This window comes from Enhydra lutris, unplaced genomic scaffold (genome assembly GCF_002288905.1).
Source record: "Enhydra lutris kenyoni isolate GAN:26980312 unplaced genomic scaffold, ASM228890v2 scaffoldscaffold11, whole genome shotgun sequence".
Taxonomy (NCBI): domain Eukaryota; kingdom Metazoa; phylum Chordata; class Mammalia; order Carnivora; family Mustelidae; genus Enhydra; species Enhydra lutris.
In genome coordinates, this window is record NW_019154095.1 from 18,464,260 (window position 1) to 18,482,553 (window position 18,294).

Sequence of the window (18,294 nt, forward strand, 5' to 3'; positions counted from 1 at the left end):
TGGGTTAAGTGCCTTCAGCTCAGGTTTTGATCCCAGAGGGATCAAGCCCCACATAGAGCTCCCTGCTCAGTGGGAAGTCCGCTTCTCTCTCTCCTTCTGCCTCTCCCCCGTTCACTCTCTCTCTTTTGCTCTCTGTCTCTCAAATAAATAAATAAAATCTTAAAAAAATAAACAGGAATTCTGTCAGGGCTGGATCTTAGGCCCTTTTCTTTTCTCTTATATTCCTTTCTCAGTATGGATTCTCACCCTAAGTGTTCTTAGCATTCTTCTAGCTTTATTTACTGTCTACTTGCCAGTGATTCCCAAACTTACATTTCTACACAAGTCCTTAATTCTGAGCTCCAGATCCACGTGACTAATTACCTACTCACAAACACATCAAACTCAACATTTCGAAAAGTGAATTCATCATCTTCCAGCCAAAACCTGCCACTTCTCTGTCATTTCTTTTCCCAATAAATGGTTCTACAATCCGCACAGTTTTTCTGACCAGAAACAAGGGATTTACTTTTGACTTTTCATCTTCTTCACCTCCCTTAAGATGGCTACAAAGCACAGAATGACCTGGTTATCTCTGTAGGCTTAGCATGAAATATCTTCTCTGTCCTTCCCATACTTAACTTCTTTCAGTACCTCTGTGCTGATTCTCATCTCAGGGATTCTCCAGCTAATTTCTCTCATTTGTTAGGTTAGAGATTAAATTTCACTTCTCCAGAATGTTTCCCACGAGTTGCCAGACTTTGTTAGATTCCGCCCTTTATGAGCTCTGCTTCCTTCCTTGGCATGTTTGTTAGAATAAAGATTTGACTGTGTAAGGAAAAATAGCAGTTAAATAGCAGTAGCTAAAATGACATAAAATTTTATTTCTCTCAGAAGTTCAAAGGGGTGCCTGGGTGGCTCAGTCAGTTGAGCGCCTGCCTCTGGCCCCAGGTCGTGATCCTGGGGTCTTGGGATTGAGCCCCATGTCAGGCTCCCTGCTTACGGGGAGTCTGTTTCTCCCTGTCCCACTGCCCCTCCCCTCCACACACTCATGTTTTCTCTCTCTCAAATAAATAACTAAAATCTTAAAAAAAAAAAAAAAAAGAAGAAGAAGAAGACGACGACGAAGAAATTCAAGTTTGGCTCTATAATGCAAAGATATCAAGGGCCCAGGGTCCTTCTATCTTGTTACTCCATCATTCAGAGTATGTTGACCTCATCCCCATGTTCTTGGTATTCCTTCCAGCCAGTGGAAAAGGAGAAATTGAGAGGGAGAGTGTGCATTTCCTTTTAAAGTCACACGAGAAGTCATGCATATTGTTTATGCTTAGATGCCATCTGTTGAAACTTAGTCACATAACCACACACTAGTCACAGAAGAGGCTGGCAAAAATATTGTCTTGTTTGTTGAAAAAGAGGAGGTCAAATATTTGGTCAGTTGATAGTCTCTGCCACAATCCTGGTGAACACAGATATCCATGCACACCCTTCTTTGCGTATAAAGCACGCTCATCTTTTTTCCAGTGGAGACAGCCCCTAGATCCTATTCAGCTAGTGCATCCGGCTCAATGCTTACAGCAATTGGGGGGTATGCAGTCCTGTCCATCAGGCTCAGATGGGGCTCTACTTGGTTCAACCGGTTAAAAACCAAAAGATAAGTTATCTGCTCTGACCATTTCCAGTATAAAACAGTAGGAGCAAGACCAGGATAACTGGAATAAAAATGCTTATTTGGAAAAATAAGAAGAATGGAAAACATAGAGTCACTGGGCCATAAAAATGACCAATTTTGACTGTGCAGGAACTGAAAAACTGGGCCCAGATTGATTAAACTTGTGCAAGTGCTGTTTCTGCTCTTAGGAGGACTGGGAGAGGTGGGGGTTGTCTCTATTATCTTTATCTTCTGTGACTCCGATCTGATAATACCCACTTTCCTTATATTTGCTTGACACAACTCCTTTGCTATAGAAAAAATTTAAAGTTTAAATAATTTTATTCAGTTTCAATATGTATGTATGCATATATAGTATATATAAATAAATTATATTTTACCTATGTTATTTAGATGTAATATATATTATTGCATATAGTTATATAACTTATTAGACAAATAATTATTTTTTTAAGATTTTATTTTTAAGTAATCTCTACTCCCAACATGGGGCTTGAACTCACAAACCTTAGATCAAGAGTTGCATGCTCTACCAACTGAGCCAGCCAGGTATCCCAAATTATAATTACTTTATATATTACATAAACAACATATAATTTTATACATATATATACTTTATATATGTATGCACATTTATATATATATAATTTATAGTTTAATTCCTTGTTCCTTTTTCTTCTTGCATAGTATCATGTAATTACTTAGAAGCATTTGTGTGACCTGGTTAAATCATGTCCTGTCTCATCTTGAGTACAAAGCAAATAGGGTCTTCTGCTCTACCCACAGAATAGGAATGTGTATACTTGCTGACAAGCACTGACCTGCATGACAACTCAGTGACAGGGGAGGTATGTACAAATTTTGCCACTTTTGTTAAACAGATCATACAAGAAAGTTTATTTTGCACATTTTTTATGTCTTTATTTTTTTTTAAGAATTGATTTATTTATTTGAAAGAGAGAGAGGGGGAGCATGGGAGGGGCAGAGGGAGAAGGAGAGGGCATCTCCAACAGACTGTGTGCTGAGTGTAGAGCCCAGCATGGGGCTCGATCTCGAGACTCTGAGCCTACAACCTAACCTGAAATCAAGATTTGGACACTCAACTCACAGAGCCACCCAGGTGCCCCAAATGTCTTTGTTTAAATAAACATGCCTAAGCATGCATAGTAGAGATTTCAGATTTATTTTGAAATTGAGCAGAAGATAATCAGTTTGGGTGTTTTGTACGTAAAATAAAATAGATGTTCTGTTACGAAGTACTTCACATGTTTACCATTTGAATTATAAATAATTCATTTGAGGGTTATCATAATTCAACTGAGTCAGATTGAGAAATAATAAAAATATAGTAAACAACAGAAACAGATTATATCCTAAAAACACATATATTTATACTTTTGTTAACTTCCTAATATCCTTATATTGTATGAGAAACTCATCATATTATTTTGAAAACTATAGCTTTTCTCTGATTGCAAAATTCATGTATGCTCAGTTGAGAAAATAGAGTCATGCATCCCATTGAGTTGTTAATAACAATAGCACCAAACATCCTCCTACTTTCTTGATGACTCACACACAGGCTGTGAAAGAAGTTAGTTTCTTGAAATGCCACCAGAGGGCGGTCAAACCAAAATTTACTCTATCGTGTATGAACCGGCTTGTATGCTGTGGCTATGTTAAGAATTTTCAGTTTTAGTTTGGGAAGACATCAAAAAAAGAGGAATTGAAATGTGTTTGGTAGAACATGTATCTGAATAAGTGTTTAAGTTTTTTAAAAATTTCATTACTACCCTTTCTGGAACCTAATTATACATTCCTGAATATAGCAAACATTTTTGGAGCGCTTACTGTTGTGATAGGTGCAGTTGATAAAACGGGGTCCTAACCTCTTACAATTTATACTTTCTCTGGGGAAAGAGGCATACGTAAACAAATGGATTAGGATCCAGTTTGTTTTGTACCACACAAAATATTTGAGTGCAATGAAGGACAGGATTAACTCTGCTAAAGGCAAATAAGTGAGAAGAATGTTTCACAGAAGAACTGAACCTTAGAAAACGAGTAGGCACATTGAATTTCCAGATTACAGCAGTGACTTGAACATGTGAATTTAATTTTCTTCCCTCTTGAGCAAACATTAAAAATAGGAAGTGTTTTGTTTTAAGACCTAAACCCACAAGGATTCAGCGAGTAGGAGAGGAAACAACAATTTTTGGAAGCTGAAGAACTGATGGATCACTGGTAAGTGACTGAACAAAATCCCAGGCGGTCAATGAGAAAGTTGAGAAACCAACTATATTTACAAAGCAAAATCTGCGAAGGGCACAATTCCTAGGCCCTTTAAGTTATGACGGCAAGTCTAGGACTGCAGGTAAAAGGAGAGAAGACCTAACATCAGGAAGACCAAGGTTAGAGTTGTTTGAAAAGAAATAAGAGCCCTAGACCCTCCTTCATTGTGGCAGAAGTCTGGATACTTATTTTCATTGATGGGGATTAAGAGACCTTTCCCCCAACTTGGTCCCCAGAAGGCAGCAGTTAGACCTTTACCCTGTAGGTGGGAGATTAGTAGACTCTTTCCTGGAGGAATTTGGCCATCGAAAAAGACAATATTTAAAGATACTGACATCAGGATTTCCCCAGTGGCCTCCCCACCAACATCTCCTTATAGTGAAACTCACATACTCAATCTTACTTTTTTTTTTTTTAAAGATTTTATTTATTTATTTGACAGAGATCACAAATAGGCAGAGAGGCAGGCAGAGAAAGAGGAAGGGAAGCAGGCTCCCTGCTGAGCAGAGAGCCCCACATGGGGCTCCATCCCAGGACCCTGGGATCATGACCCGAGCCAAAGGCAGAGGCTTTAACCCACTGAGCCACCCGGGCGCCCCCTCACTCTTACTTTTGACTAGACCACAAAAGATTACCAGACATCTGGTGAGAGTCTGTTACATAAAAGATAGAGATCAAAACAAATAAGCTCAAACAAAAGAAGCATCTTCCACTTCACCTAGATTCCCCAGTTTCACTCCTTTTCTCTCACTTTCTTCATGCCCCCCCCTTTTTAAAAGATTTTATTATGAGAGCGCACGAGCACATGAGTGCACAAGCAGGGAGAGGGGCAGAAGGAGAAGCAGAGTCCTTGCTGAGTAGGGAGTCCAACTTGCGGCTCAATCCGGGACTCCCAGATCATGACCTGAGCTGAAGGTAGATATTTAACCAACTGAGCAACCTGGGACACCCCCTCCCCCGCTCCCCTTTAATCTTCAGTCTATGTTTGAGCCAGTGAGTGCGAGCTTCAGATGAGCTGCTCCAGCACTTCTACATGCATAAATGTGTACCCCAACAAGAACACACTCAGATCTTGTCTTAAAATAGTGGTTTCTTTTCTTTTGGATATATAACCAGGAGTGGGATTGCTTGGTTATTTAGTAATCCTATTTAATTTCTTGAGGAACACCCATACTGTGTTACTATTTTCCATGACTGTACCAAACCGATGTATTTGTTTACTGACGTCGGTGGGAACTCGTGGCTTTCTATTTTATTCAAGGGGTTGTAATCTATCCTATCAACGTTTTAATGCCAAAATTGACCCACATTTGCCCAAAGGATTCCCTTTAAGCCAGTTCTATGTCCTTTTTGGCACGTTTCCATTGTTTTCCCCAACTTTCTGTGCAACAAAATGTTTCAAGTACTCTGTGTATTTACCTGCCCTGGCCCTGGAATCAGCAATTTCTCTAAATTAGAGTCCTGGTTCATTTCAATGAAGAATAATATTTGGAAACCATGTACTCATTTCTACTGGGATTCCAGTGTATGAGCCCTGTCATGAACAGAGTTAGACGATATACACATAATCTATATAACTATTTCTGTGTTTACCTATTTTATCTATATAAACTATGAGTTCACATCAACACCACCAGTTCTAACCCAGCACCTCAGAGTTCTCCTCTCCCTCTCATATATGTTATCTCTTATTCCCACAGTAAAAACCCAGTTCCCATTATTCTCTATATAGTTGTGTGCTTATTCCTGTATCCCCGCCATGCTCTCTCAATTTCCAAGAACCCTACTGTCTCCTCACTCAGCTGTCCTATTTAAGTTTATATCTTAATGCAGGATCTATCACTTGTATTTATTGAGAAGAAACAAACTTTCTCAAGATAATCCATGGGATACTTAACCTTTAAAAACCTAGCTCTCATTCAATTTCTTGGAAATGTGATTTTCAGCCACAAAATAAGCGATGACCACACTATTATAAAAAAACATTGAATTAATTTTTTGTTCTGTAGATTATATTGATTGAAGAAATTGGAATTTGCTTACTACGGTAAATGAACTCACCAGGCACATGTCAACTGACTGATTATTTTCTTATGTAGGTGCTTCTGTTAGTTCGAAAATTCCAGGCTCTCTGAGGCTTTGCTTTCTATTTCACCCATTTCAGTATAAAATTTATCTTTAGCAAATCTCAATCCAAACACAACAGGAAAACTTGTTCCTTTGATGTACTTAGCAAATACTTTCAGTAACGATGAAATAGTACTGTTGGTATTTTTATATATATTGCCAATCAGATCCTTCAAAACAGCTCTGGGAAAGGGGCGCCTGGGTGGCTCAGTGGGTTAAAGTCTCTGCCTTTGGCTCAGGTCATGATCCCAGGGTTCTGGGATCAAGCCCTGAGCCCCATATGCATCGGGCTCTCTGCTCGGCTGGGAGCCTACCCCCCCCCCCCGCCTACTTGTGATCTCTTTCTGTCAGCTTCCTGGGAGATTCTAATGTGCCGGCAAGGTTGAGAATGACCGCTCTGGCCAAAGGCTCACTTTTTTTATTTTCCTCCCTCTGATGGTTTTTTTCCGGAGGTCTATCCCAGGGGCAGTTTCAATCAAGGCTCCAAGGTCTGAGGAAGCTAGATGCAATTCCTGACTTTCCCATGGCGTAGCTTTGTGACCTTGGACAAGACCCTTTTTGTTTCCTCAACTATGCTCCGGAGATAGTAACAGAATCTACCCCTCGGACTTGTTGGATGGAATCGAGCTGCGGCATCTGAAACAGCCGGCAGTGTCTGCTGTGCGTGTGGCTACGTGTCCTCATGCGCCCACACGCTCGGGAGGAGCTCTCGGTACTATTAGCTCCACGGCTGGCCTGCAGACAGGGCGGGAAGCCCAGCAAGTACACAAACAAAGGCAGAACTGCTCTGTTGGAGACCAGCACTGGGAGGAGACTCAGACCCCACTCTCTTCTTCCAGCGTGTTACCACTGATTCTGGGACATAACTTGAAGACCACCAGCATGGCGTGTAACGACACTTTGAACCCAATTTTTCTCTGTTGGGGTGGCTTTTTTGGCCTCAGAACGGCGCTGGCCCATTTCTGATCTCATTTTCAGTGGCAGGCATCAGCCGGCTGGGTTCTGGGGCTGCTCTCAGGCTGCAGGCCCTGGGAGTGCAGGGCTGCTTGGTCCAAGGGGCCTTCCTGGCCTCAGGCTGACGAGTGAGCGACATTCCCAGTCCCCTGGCTGGGTGAACGTCTCCGTTTGGTTTTTAGGTGTGTGGTGGGGGCCAGGAGGGCTGAACTTGATTCCTGTTCTAGAGGAGAGGAACAGTGAAGCGCCTGGCGCAGGACACTCTCATGGAGCCCAGGTTTGGCAAGGACGGCTCTCTCTGGGAAAGAATAGAGGCCTGTTTTCCTGTTTGAGAACAGCCGTGCTCTATTTGTGTGTGTGTGGTTTTTTTTAAGATTTTTATGCATTATTTATTTGACAGAGAGATCACCGGTAGGCAGAGAGGCAGGCAGAGAGAGGGGGAAGCAGTCTCCCTGCGGAGCAGAGAGACCGATGCAGGGCTCCATCCCAGAACCCTGAGATCATGACCTGAGCCGAAGGCAGAGGCTTAACCCGCTGAGCCACCCAGGCGCCCTGCTCTATTTGTTTCTTAGGCAGTGTTGATTGTTTGAACCCAACCGGTCAAAAACCCTGGCCCGGTTCAGAGACCTCTGCCAGCCGCAGGCTGATTCGGAGAGGGGGAGGCAGAAGGTACAGACTGGGGTCGGCGTAACTGAGGTTGGCTTTGCCTCAGCGATCATCTGGGCCCCCAAATTTCCTTTTCCCTTAGGGAGGCCCATCTGGGCCCTGTTTGTTCATGTGCCTTCCGCCGCTGCCTTTCATTTCTTCCAATCAATGCAGTGTCTTTTTCTTTTTCTCGTAAAGGAGTACGCCTTGTACCAAGGTAATCACTGAATAAGCTACTCGACAGTGAGAGGGTTTTGTTTCTTCCTCCCCTGAGCCCATTTCCAGACGCATTTGGGAAGAAAGTTGAGATTTCATACCATGGCGTGTTTGCAGTGGGCGCTTTGGTTATTCTATTAGAGAAGTGATTTTCATGGGACTGGTGGTCGTTGGGGTCTTCAGCTGCAAGTAACAGAAACCAGCTTGTGTTGGCTTTAGCCCGAGGGGAATTTATTCCAGCATAAAGGAACACCTCATAGAAGCAAAGACAGTGGGTGCCAGGCTTCAGGGAGCCAGGGGGAATGGAAAGCTGCCAGCACGCTTCTGCTCCGTCTCCTCTCCGAAGCTCTGGGTGTTTGTGGCTCCTGTCTCTCTGCAGACTGGTTTTTACCACCTCTGTGTACAAGCAGAAATGCTGCTGTCCCCGAGCACGGCGCTCATCACTTCCATGCAAAACGTGCCCAAAGTGACTCGTGGCTTGCAGTACCGATTCTCAGGAAGGGTGACTGGTCAGATTCTATCAGCTCTGGTCAATGGACAGATAATCCAGGGGCTGTCTTCTCAACCAACGTTCCCAGATCTGGCCAATGATTAGGGTTCCTGGTGGGAGACTTTTTTTTTTTTTTTTTTCCTATAGACTCAGGCTCCACTGTGAACCTGTTCACTGTAGAACCTGTAGCTGTAGCACCTGGGACTCTGCATTAAAAATTCCTCAAGCAATTCTGATGATAAATTAGATTGAGAGCCACTGGGACGGAACTCTCTGGTATCTATTAATTTTTCTACAAAGGTCTGATGAAAGACTGCCTTTTAAGATAGCTGCTGTTTGTTGGAGGCTAGAGAGAGCAATTCATTTCAGTGCGAATATACGTGAGTGGGATGGGGAACTCCCTACCCTACGAGCCCTTGCTGCAGAACCAGTCTGGTGGAAATCTGAGAAGACAGCTCAGGGCTGGATCTGGTATCACCATTTTTAAAGGCTTTGTGGTCAGGACTTCGAGACAAAATTTCAAGAACGCTTCTGATCAGGGACAATCTGGGTCAGCGATAGCCAAGCCTGTGATGCAGCTACTGTGGTCAGTGTGAGAGTCCGGACCAGGTTTAAAACCTAGGATTTCATGCTAGGGGAAAAAAAGTAGAACTCCGTTGGGAACAAACACCATCCTAGGGAATCAAGTTGGTTTTTGGTTCCCATGTTTTTGTTTCTTACAACATGCTGCTTCTGCCGCTTGATGAACTGTTACCTCTTCTCTTTTTTAATTTCTATTGCTTTGTTCTTTAAGACTTCACTTGTGTTTCCACTTAGAGGAAGTCTTCTCTGGCTCGTAGTCTCTTCATCTTGGATTCTGCTTCTCTAAGATCTTCTGTGTACCATGATCATAGCATGGACGGTAATCGGGTAACTTCTCCATCACCTCCACTTCAAGGGTAACTAAATCTACTTCTAAATCACGGGTAACTAAATCTACTACTAAATCTACTTCTCTGGGGGTTGGTGTGAACCAGCCTCTACTGAACAGATGTAGCCATGTGTCTGCTGATCTGGCCCCTGGCTTCCCTTCTGTCCCTCGCACGTCCCTTATTTGAACAGCCAGAGCCTCCAATCTCGATGCCATTCCAGGTTCTGGAATCACTCATCCCTTAGTCAGAAAATTAAGAAGCCCTAAACCTGCGGCCTTGCATCCAGTAGGCCATGCTTAAGACACCCTTAAGCACCATCATGAATTCCAAATGTGTTTTATTTGAGTTTTACTCTATGATACTCGAGCTAAATCAGCCATAATTCACCAGGCATGATTCAGATATTCGCTCATTTAACTCCAACAAGCCTACAAAGAAAGCTTTATGGGAAAACTGGGAGTAGAAAGATGAAGTAATCTGCCTCGGCCACACCACCAGCGTCAGAAGCAAGATCAAAACCCAGATCTGACCCCAAACCCTTCTGCTCTTAAACACCAGGCTGTCCTTTGAAACTTATGTCACAGCCACTTGGCTAGCTAGTTACTTATTTGACATAGTCAGTTATCTTTCCACATTTATGCCTTATTTTCTGAATTAGAATGAAATATTTAGTAAGTATTTGTTGTTTGAATATACACAATTATGGATGATACATCACTGATCTGAACTTAAATAAAAAGTGGCTGACCTATCAATTATCAAGTACAGAATAATTTTTTAGAAGTATTTCTCTAAAAGTTTCCAATAAATGTGAGACTCTGCTTACTTGCACCTCTTCTGCTGAACACGGCTGAGGAGAAGATTTCTCCACTGCTGTCCACAGAACAATGGAACTCCAAGGAAGCTCTCCTTCCACGGAGCTCTTTAGTTTTCAGGTGTGGCCCCTCCATGGCAGGGTCTGCATGAGGTCTGCGTGAGTGCTGGATGAGGACAGTGTGACGGGGCCAGCCACAACTCTCAGAAGATTCATCATAACTGACTCCTGAGAGTCACACAAGCCAAGCCTGAAACGGGGCCATTAGGGGAGAGCACTGCATACACAGGTCCCCCAAACATACCATCCACACAGCAGACAGCCCACACAAGAGCACAAGCATCATTTGACTTAAAGGAGGGATTGAGAAGAAGACACAAGAGTTCTAGGGGCTATCAGAAAGCATTTGCTCTAATTATACCTGAGGAAGTAGAAAGAAAGTTTAATCAGAATTATGTACCACCTCCATGCTCAAGCAAGAGATGCACTGGACATAAAGCACACCTGAAACAAATACTACATTGCATGTTAACTAACTGGAATTAAAAAAATATATATATATATATTTTATTTTAGAGTGAGCGTGCACACACTGGGGGAGGGATGGAGGGAAAGGGAGAGGGAGAGAGAGATCTCAAGCAGACTCCCCGCTGAGCGTGGAGCCCCAGGCAGGGCTCGATTCCACAACCAGCCCTTACCTCCTTGAGATCATGACCTGAGCCAAAATCAAGTTTAACACTCCACCGACTGAGCCACCCAGGTGCCTCTAAGTAGACTTTAAACAAAAACTTAAGAGTAGAGACAAAGCCCATCTATTCCAGCAAATGAGATGAAACGTAGGTGGCAAGGAGTCCGTGACCAAGCCTTTTCTCGCCAGGGGCTATAGCGAACGAGTCCAGAGACTTGTAGAGATGATAGATGCACGAGACAGATACACGACCCTGTATACTTGGGAGCAATAGAGGGCAGGGCTGCTTCAAGTAGGCTCTGGTGCCACCTCCTAAAAGCATAACATTTTCCTCCAGCTTTGTTAGCAAACTTTTCATTCCAGATGCAAAGGGTAATCAGATCTAGGCTTCCTCCCAGAGCAGAAAGCCAGAGCACACTGCAGTGCGACAAGGGGAGCATCCCCACAAGCATGAAGAACAGGGAACCGGCAGCTTTGCCGATTTGGAATGTGGGTGATGAGCAGGTGACAGGAGCACAGGCTGGAAGCTAGAGTTGGGGGATAACCACGTTTTATGTCTTAACGTATTAGATTTAAGACGCTGGTGACACTCATGAAATACCCAGCAAGCTGGTAAAGAACTTCTGGAACTCAAAGGAGGGGTTAGGGCAATAGATTTTAGGAACTTTTTGTGGGGAGGTGATAAAATCTTGTGCGTCTCCAGGAGGCAGTAAAGCAAGGTGAGGACCAAGGACACAAGCTTAGGGAAATAGACACTGGCCGAGGCACTCTGGTTGTACGGTCCCCAAGTTTTTCCTCTTCTTTGCATAGAGATTCCTTTTAGCCTTGAGAAATTCCTAACGCTTCTCTTATTCTCTTCCCTTCTACCTTGAGCAATAGTAGTAAATTTTCTCCCCAAACCTGACAGTCAAATAGAGCCTTGCAATAAATGACTTTACTCAGCAAGGCCATAAAAAATGTTGTAGTAGACGGCAGTGTTTGAATGTATTAATAACCTTTCTCAAGAAGAAAGAACTATGGTATCTGAGACAGTGTTTAAGATTCTTATTGCGCTGATCTTATAATTTGAGCAAAAAATCGCTTACGTGAATGTTTTAAATTGCAAGTTGGAACTTTACTACACCTAATTTTCAAAAAGCTCCCCTCCCATGATGTCTCCCCAAACCCTGACAGGACACAAGGAAGTTGCCTATACAAGGAATGCAGGATTTAGCACAAATGTTAGACTTAATGTTTAATTTGTTACATTTTACCTGTCTTTCCTGAATTTCTTGAATCATCATTAAGTGACTGTTTGTAGTTCCCACATTTTTCTCGCTCTACACACAGAATGAACAAAAGTCATGGTCATTGTTCCCTGAGGGGCCCCTGATACATTTTAAGCAAGCGAGCAGAAGCACAGTGTAATCGCTCAAACACTCAACAGAGAAAGTGATCGGGTTTCAGCTGTCTGCACTGAAAACTGTTTCATAACATTCTACCTAGTGTGTGTGCAGTTTCAACACAGCTCAGGACTGAATAAGCACTAGACTGAGGTGGGAAGAACGCTAACCCAGGTGTTCTTGACATTATCTGATAAAGGGAACTCAAAAGGCTTGGTGTTGGCTGGTTGATGGATAAGCTTTATGACATTAATGAGGCAAGAAGCAGGCTGGTTTGTTCTACACCCCTAACAAAAGATTAACCCAGTTTTCTCAGGGCTCACTAAAAAGTCTTAAATAAGAACTTTTATCAAATGTGGACTCAAAAAAACCCCACAGTATCACTGATGGAAACATTTTATAAACACATAGATAGAAGGGTAGAACTTTTCAACACTCTGGACCAGAGGCTTTCATACGGGCTATGTTTAACCTGAAGAGGGGTACCCTAAAACTTCTCAAGGGGTCCTTGAGCAAGGGTAATTTAAAGGAATCTTCTTCCACATTCTCTCCTCTCAAATTGAGCAGTCTGAAAAACAGCAAAACACTATATTCACTCTATTTCTTCCATTTAGAGGCACACCGCTCACCTTCCCCACCTACTCCAAGCTGTACCGCCCGACGCATTAATGTCTAAGGCATACACAGTGAGGGTCCTTGGGGCTTCCTGACTTTTCCTATTCTATATTCCAGTTGGAGATTGAGAGACAGGGCATTTGGGTAATTAGAATGTGTTCAAAATTTGGATATGTGGTGAAAAGCGGGGTCCAGTGAAAGTAAGGAGGATTTTTATTTAACAAATTGGCCATTTTCTATCTTCAGATTCTTGCCAAGGAAGAAACAGATTCTTCTAGGAAGCCCCACCAGCAAAGCAGGAAGTACCCGTAAGAAACACTGAATGCTACAGATTTTCACACAAGTAACTTTTCTTGCTATTTAAAATACTCTTCTTTAGAACAATCACTAACTGGAAAGTAAAGTACCTTTGAGAAGTCAAAACAAGAATAGTTTGGTGATGCTGATCGTTTTAATTGTAACTTGAAATATTTTTCAGGATGACTAGAATTTTCACGATGCACTGAATAAAAGACTGCAAAGAAAACTTCTCCTGATCATATCATGAAATATTTACTCCAAATATAGTCAAACCTCAATTTATTTAATCTCATGAGATGATTATTATTTCCTACCACCCGTAACACAAAATATGTTCTAGCTGCCACACCGTTAGTTTTTAGCAGACTATTAACATTTTACAGGAGAAGTCGGATCCTATCTAATAAATTTAATGTTATATTTTGATTCCTAATTTTACCAAAAGCCAAACACCTACCTTCGTTCAATATACACAGTTTATTGAAAGAATATCTTATCACCCTACTTGCTTTGTATAACTTTTAATTTTAGCTTACAGATAACTATGATTCTACAAGTTAAATAATGAGAAATAGTATATTTATCTTATTTCTTAAAAAATTATGTTAAATCTATATGACTTTAAGCCTTGACCACTTTTAGTAATCTCTTACAATAAGTGTTCAGTGATGTTCTTGATAATTTTTATAATAGTCTTCAAAATTCATTAACACAACATTTGAGTTTTCAAGTCAGACTTTTCCAGACAGAAAGGAAGTCTGATTTGGTTGTTTGATTTAATGATGAAATGGTAGATCTTTGACTTGAATTTATATGTAGTGGACATTCACCATAAACTGATTAAATCTGCAGTCCCAAGGTCTTCATGAACTATATATTTAATGAAACATATATTATTTAATGAAACATAATGAAATATGAAATGAAAATATATTTAAAGCACTAATTCTATCAAAAGAATATATCTGAAAGGTGTTTTGAAAGTAACAGGCTGGATTTCCCAACGAGGTTAAACATACTGAATTAAATATTTCTAAATTAAAGAGTAAAAATTACAGTTAACAGTCATTTGATAGTCTTGGTAAAGCCTTCTGGGTTTATATCCCCAAATTTGAGAATAACAAACTCCTTTAAATGTTAGGCAGCTAACAATTTTCTGTTTTCAACAAAAAAAAATGAACAATAAACTAATCATGCTGTTAGTTCTGAAGAATGATTAAACCACAATGTGGGGCGTCTGGGTGGCTCAGTGGGTTAAAGCCTCTGCCTTTGGCTCAGGTCATGATCCCAGGGTCCTGGGATCGAGCCCCGCATTGGGCGCTTTGCTCAGCAGGGAGCCTGCTTCCCCCCCCCCCTCTCTCTCTGCCTGCCTCTCTGCCAACTTGTGATCTCTGTCAAATAAATAAACAAAATCTGGGGCACCTGGGTGGCTCAGTGGGTTAAGCCTCTGCCTTCGGCTCAGGTCATGATCCCAGAGTCCTGGGATCGAGCCCCACATCGGGCTCTCTGCTCAGTGGGGAGCCTGCTTCCCCCTCTCTCTCTGCCTGCCTGTAATCTCTGTCAAATAAATAAATAAAATCTTTAAAAATAAATAAATAAATAAATAAACAAACAAAATCTTTAAAATAAATAAGTAAATAAAACCACAATGTGATTTTCAGCATGGAATTTTAAAAACTGAGTGACATTGTTTTAATAAAGCTATTTCCGGAAATTTATTTCCAGAACATCTATTTAGGGGCTGTTCTCAGCATTGACATAGAAATGAAAGACGGAAATAGAATTAATGGTGAACCCTCCTTCATTCTAGCAACGCCATTTATCCAAGGATAAACAAACTAATCAGAAAAATCATCTCATTAAAAGAGGACTTCCGTAAACTTTACATTAAATAAGTATCAAATTTTAAATGTATTTATATTTTGATCAATTACATAAACTAAACTCAATACAGAAGAAACTTAGCACAGCTTTAAGATCATAAGAAAATAAAAATTTAAGCATATATACCTATTTTTGTTGAAAGATATGTGACAGTGTGATTGATATGACTTTCAAGCTTAAGAATATATAGTAAAATTCTAAGGCAACCAACCAACTGCAGGAATATGAAAATCTGATCTAATGGAATTGACCCCTGTTCCTCAAACCAGCCTCCTATTCCCAAACATTCTAAGCTGCTCTGGGGAAGGCATGTGCTGGTGCTGGTGGTTAGAAAGCGATCGCCTTGTGATCAGTTGGGACTTCGCTTAGTGATGGGGCAGTTTGTACAAGTCTCATTACTTTTACTTTTGTCCTGTGTGACAGTACAGATTAAAACATGCACTTCCCCCTACACCCATTATTATTGCAATAATATGATCTCACACTTTCACAATTCCATTTTTTGGGGTCCCATCTAGGTATTGTGGTAGGGTTTTGCTGTGTTGCATTATGATAAAATCTTGTGAGGAAATTGCAGTGAAGACACATGTTCAAGAAAAAAGAAAGATTTAAAATTTTAAATATTTGTGTATTTTCCTTTGTGTATTTACTGTAGTGGCTGATGGTACTGAATTTCTATGTCTCCACTCCATTGGGCATTTCTGAAAGAGTAATGAACACTTGTTTTAAAATGTCAATATTTATACTATACTGGAAATTATATACCTTTGCCAACATTTAAACTTAGGGACAGATTTAAATATACAGTGTTAATAGTTTCCTTTTAAAACTAGCTTTTAAAAAAGTATTAGGGAGTGCTTGTGCATAAAAGTTTGAAAAATCACTGCTCCAGACAAAGGAAAAGTAAGCAATGACCTTTTCAAAGCCAAAGATAGTAGCACGTTTTTTTAATCAGCAGTGCATGGTCTGAACTAGGAAGGACAGCTTAACATTCGTTTGCTTTTCCTGGCACCTAGAGGGAAAGCCAAGTATAGACAGGGCTTAAGCATTACTGCTACTGAGTCGGTCTCTGAACATGTATTTCTGGTGCATAGTAACAGGGAAGGGAACAGCTCATGTTTCTGACTCTGCGTCTACACAGCAACTCCTTTCTCAGAGAACAGTCAACACTTAAACTCTCCACCATTTGCAATTTCAGAAAAAGTTACTGATCTTATGGAATGCAGTTTACCACCATTCATTATTTTTAACAGCATCCCTTATGTGTTAGGTTCTGGGGCTACAATATGTAAGAACCTGCACTTGAATAATTTATTATCTTGTTGGAGGAACAGAAAAAAACGTGGAGATAAATATGAATCTGTGCAATGAGTGAACGAATAGAGGAACTTATTGCCAAAGGTCTGGGTAGTTGGGGGAAGGAGAAGGCTGGAATCAAGGTAGGTCTTAAAAAAAACCAGAAGCGAGAGCACAAGATTGATGGGCTCATTTGCTGGGGACTGAAGCAGGCTGGTGTAAGTGTGTTGCAGGTATGATGGTGAGTAGAATAGTGATTAGTCCAGAGCAGATGGCTGCTAAAAGAGTTGGAAGATAGCTGGAAACCACACTGTGGAGGGGCCTAAATGCCAGTGGAGACCTGCATTTTACCCTAGGAGACACGGGAAGGTTTCTGAGATCAATCTGCAACATTTTAGGAAGCTTTTTTAATGACAGTAGTACAGAGGAAGAGAAAGCAAGACAGAAGGGTCTGTTACATTTTAGCAATAGTCTGGGTAGCCAGGAGGAAAGCAGACTGGGGTAAGGATACAGTGACAGGAAAATATTCAAAGGACATAATGCTAAGTAGGGAGGGGAAACAAGAAATTCCAAGGCTTCAAGCCTACATGACTGGGAGAATCATGGACCTGCTGACAACAATAAATCCTAAAGGAAAGGTTTATGTTCGAAGGAGCAGGGTCAGCAAGCAGAAATGGAGACATGGAGGAGAGGGTCCAATCCCCGATTCTTCTGCCATCACTGGCTACAGAGAGAAGCATATCTTTCCCCCTATTTTATTTTCTTGTTCAATAGGAGAAAAAAGGACTCATTCTAAATTTGTTGTTGATCATACTATGTGACTCCACAATGATTCTTCCATATTCACCTAAAGAAATCCAGATAAATTTTCCCTGATAACACTCACTTAGAAGTTCAGAAGCAGATTCAACTTAAGTCTCAGAATTATCAGCCTTTTACTCAAGTACTAATATAGGATCCATAAAAAAAATTACCTCTACCTCTCAGCCCCTCGCCAGCCTCATTGCAGCCCTCACCTTCAGAACACATTGAAAAATTTTTAAAATAAAACCTTTAATTTCCCCCACTGACTCCCATCCCTAACAAGCCTTGGAAGCTTGTTACCTTTGAAGTTAACAGTATTTCATACATGCCATTCAAAAGGAACATCATATTATTTCCTGACATGTAATATTTATCAGGAAATATTGAAAACATCTAGTTTAAGCGGCAGCAAGGGGACATTCATACTATCTAGGATAACCTTTCTGTTCTTAGAATCTCAAATGAGCTGAGGTCTCTAAGGGGAGGTGGCATAGAAGAGAGAGAGGGGTAGTTGGAATGCCTAAATGTGAAATTCCTGCTACTTAGTCTTGGCCAACAACGTAAGCTCTCTAAACCTCAACTTTTCCATCTGTAAAATGGAGATGATCACGACTACCCTACAGGATTCTTATCAACAATGGATTAAAGTGCTTTCACGGTGGTCACTGGTAGGTGCAATTCTCACTGTGCCTGACCATCCAGCTCTGGGTTGTCATGTTACCACAGCTGATTTCTTATGGACTGATGGAATGTACACATTTCTATAGAACAGGGGGGCAGAGTTGGCAAACTTTTTCTTCAAAGGGCCGGGCAGTAATATTTTCAGCCTTCCTGGCCAGATGGCCTTTATTCCAGCTACTTAACAATTCTGCTAGTGCAACACGAAAACCACCTGAGAGAATATGGACACAAATGAGCATGGTAGCTGTGTTCCAGTGAGGCTTTACAGAAACCGAAATTTCCTATTATTTTCACATTACAAAGTAATATTGATTTTTTTTCCCCAACTATTTAAAAATGTAAAAACCGTACTCAATTCATCGGCCATACAGAAACAGGCAGCAGGCTGAATTTGGCCCATGGATGGTAGCTTGCCAACCCCTGCTCTAGGCTCATAAGTTTATGGGCTTTGGAAGCTTTGTGGGGGTGAGGAGCTTTGAAATACAGGTTTGTGATGCAGAAGAAAGAGGGGACTTCTAAGTATAATAAAAGAAAAAAAAAAAAC